This window comes from Orycteropus afer, unplaced genomic scaffold, assembly GCF_000298275.1.
Source record: "Orycteropus afer afer isolate SDZICR_OR568_19922 unplaced genomic scaffold, OryAfe1.0 scaffold00108, whole genome shotgun sequence".
NCBI lineage: Eukaryota > Metazoa > Chordata > Mammalia > Tubulidentata > Orycteropodidae > Orycteropus > Orycteropus afer.
Genome location: NW_006921695.1, coordinates 8,796,270 through 8,800,149, shown reverse-complemented (window position 1 = coordinate 8,800,149; position 3,880 = coordinate 8,796,270).

The window sequence follows — 3,880 nt, the reverse complement described above, 5'->3', positions numbered from 1 at the left end:
CAGACTGGGATAGATTTCCTGCTGGCCCAGAAAGTGGGTGGGAGTGAGGGATGGCTGCACCTCCATTCACCAAGAGGTTGTGGGGTGTAAGAGTAACAAGGGGAATATTGCCCCTTTCCAGTCATTTTGTCTGGAATGTCCTTGTGGCCCCTGGCAAGTGGAGCCTATTCTTAGGTGCCTGGAATCTGAGAGAACACTGTCATTTTAAATATCCAAAATGGCCCAACCTCTTGTAAACATTCAAAATGTCTACAACCTCCAGACATTCAAAAGTCCACAGCTCAACCCATCTCTCTCTTCACTGCTTCCCCTTTTATTCACCAGCCACCAGTGCAGTCTTCATGTAGCCCCTGGCTGTTGTTGTTATGTGCCATTGAGTCATCACCAATGACCCCCTCCTTGGGTTTCCAAGGCAGTATCCCCTCAGAAATAGATTGCCCAACCTTCTTTCCAAGGAGTGGCTGGTGGGTTTGAACTGCCAGCTTTCTGGTTAGCAGTCAAGTGCCTTATGCACTATGTTACCAGAGGGCCAATTTTAAGTTATTTTTTAGGTCCTAATGCTCATTGGCAATATCCAAGCTGTCTGAGCCTTCAGGATTGCTAACAGACAGCAATTCCACATATCTCCTTTTTTAGTGTTTTCATGGAGGTTCTTCCACTAGTTGAAGTTTAGTCCATTTCTGTATTCCTTCTTTTCAAAGCTTGGGGCTCCAGGATTATCTTCTGTATCTGTGTTAATTGGTCCCCCTTTTCTTTACTGAAGAGGCTCTGTGTAGTTTATATGCCTAGTCCACCATCTTACTGAGAAATCAATTTTAGAAATCTTATCTGAAAGTTTGAAATCATGAATCAATGTATATGTTGTGGTTTATAATGGGTAGAAGTTCAGACAACCCATGTAAAATTAATCACAAGTCTCTCCATTTGTAACTCTATAGTATTTCTCTCATTTAACCTTCCTACCACTTTCTACCATTCCCATTCTGCTTCCACAGAGGGAACTGTTGCACATCTCTCCCTATTTATTGTTCAGGCTCCCTTCTTTCCTCCCACCCAATACTATAAACACAAAACAAACAAACAAAATTATCAGTTAGTCAATTCCACCTTATTGGCTTTACAGGACAGAGTAGATCTGTCCCATAGGGTTTACAAGGCTATAATCTTTACCCAAGCAGATAGCCACATCTTTCTCCATCAGAGCAGCTGGTGGATTCAAATCAATGACTTTTCAGTTATCACCTGAGCTCTTTACCACTGTGTTACCAGGGCTCATTCAATAAATACATACTCTTCCCTAAATAAAGCTTTCAACATGCTATTCCTCTGATTAGTTGGAAATTTCTCTCTCTCTTTTTAATAGTATGGAGTCTAAATTCTTTATCCTGACATTCAAGCATCTTCAACACTAGCTACAACTTTTCTCATGCGCAGTTATTAAGTAGATCAATATTCCCTGATATATTCTCTAAGAAACTATGCTGCGGGAAGCTTTGCAATAAAAAATGTCTTCATGATGAACTAAGTTAGAAAATGCTGAATAATGTAATCATAGAATAGCTAGCACTTGTTTGTTATGTCTCTCTCTCTCTTTTTTTTTTTTTTAATGCCACACACCAAGGGCACTACATGCATTATGTTATTTAGTCTTCACAACTCTACGAGGTTAGTTTATAGAGATTTGAACCCTGCTATGTCAAACTCTAGGAGTTCTGGTAGCATAGTGCCTAAGGCAATTGACTGCTAACCAGAAGGCTGGTGGTTCAAACCCACCAGCCACTCCTAGGAAGGAAGATGGGGCAATCTACTTCCATAGTGATACTGCCTCGAAAACCCAAGGAGGGATCACTATGAGTCGGGTCTGACTCAATGGCACATAACAACAACAAACAACAACAAATGTCAAACTCTGGACCCTGAGCTATTAACCACAAGGATTCTCTACCTCTGTCCTGCAGAGTTACAGGAGATTTAGCATATTAAAATCCTTGAGAAGTCTTGACATGAAAAATTCTATGCCGTTTTGTTTAAACTACTCAATCTTACTTAACTGTGTAAGATATGTTTTATGAAATGCCTTTTAACATCCTCATCAAACTAAAATTTCAGGAAAGCTAATTTCTAAGGCCATTTCTAGCTGTTTCTTTTCCTTTTCTTATTTTTTTCTGAATTGTGATTTGGGTGAATGTTTATATAAGAAAATTGGTCTTCCATTCAACAATCCTTATTCCCACAATGCAATAGCATTCTTTCTACTTCCTACTCATGTCCACCACTTCCCTTCAGGCTTCCTTCCCATGCTTTCCACCATCCTGGCTCTATCATGGGGCAAATGCAGCCCTCTTGATTGCATATGGTTGATTTTTCTAATTAATGCATACCCTCCTAGTACCACAGTTCACCTTATAGGCCTGTTGTTCAGCTAAAAATTGAGCCATGAGGGTTGAGTTCAATTCCTGGCTTGAAGGGTGCATAAGGACCACAATCCTCAAGGATTTATCAGACAGTAAGACCAGTATTTTTCATGATTTTGGGTTTTGTTCCACATTTTTCTCCCATTATCTAGGATCTACTATTGTGATCCCTTTCAGAACAGTCAGTGGTAATAGCTGGCACCATCTAGTTCTTCTGGTCTCAGGGTTGTGGATTCTGGGGTTCACGTGGTCCATTCTTCATCCTTTAGACTACTTGCTTACCTGCCTTTTTATTTTCTTCACTCTTGTTTGCTCTGGACAGGGAGACACCAATAATTCTACCTTAGATGGCTCTCAACAAGCTTTTAAGAACCCAGTCACAACTCACTAAAGTAGGAGGTAGAACACTGTCTTGTGGATTACATTATGCCAATTGAACTTAGTGTCCTCCAAGACTATTGTTCTGAGAATTCATGCCCATTCATTCCTTCCACATGGTTGGTTATGGCTAAGCAGCTTTCATAACTTTGACCTCTGTATGCTCTACTACATTCATGGATATATTTGCATAAAATATAAAAACATAGATAGAGATTCATAGCAACCCTCCCTTGGGTTTCTGAGGCACTATCTCTATGGAAATAGATTGCCCAATCTTCCTTCCATGGAGTGGCTTCTGGTTAGCAGTCAAATGCCTTTAGGCACTATGCTATCAGAGCTCCTAAATCCACATATACTTGTGGGTGTAGTTCCATTCCTCTTCCCACTTCTGTTCAGCTTGAGTTTCTATGTATTCACCTGTACATTATTCTTATTACTCTTATTGCATGATTGTGTATATAATAATATTCACCTTTGTTGCCTTTAACCCTTATGCTCCTCCCTGTGTCTTCCACTACCTTGATCATTTTGTGTTTACCTCCTCCTTATTGTATGTTGCCTTTCCCTTCACCCAAGCTAATACATGTCTACACTCTTATTGGTGATTTTCCCTCCTCGCCCCTCCCACTCCCAGTAATAGTCAAAGAATGATTTTTTTTTTTTCTATGTGTTTAACTTTTTATGGTAATGGTCTCATACATTAATTGTCATTTTGTAATTGACTAATTTCACTCAATATGCCTTCTAGTGTCATCCATACTATGAGATGTTTCACAGATCCATCATTATTCTTTAACACCGCATACTTTTCCACTGTGTGTATGTATCACAGTTTGTTTATTCACTCAACAACGGCACTTAGGTTGTTTCCATCTTTTTGCTATTGTGAATAATTCTGTGATGTACATGAGTGTGCATATATCTGTTCATGTCACAGCTTTTATTTCTCTAGGATATATACCTACTAGTGGGATTGCTTTATCATATGGTATTTTTATTTCCAGCTTCTTACAGAAGTGTCATACTGCTTTCCACAATGTTTGGACCATTTTACAATTACAACAGCAATATATGAGGGTTCCAGT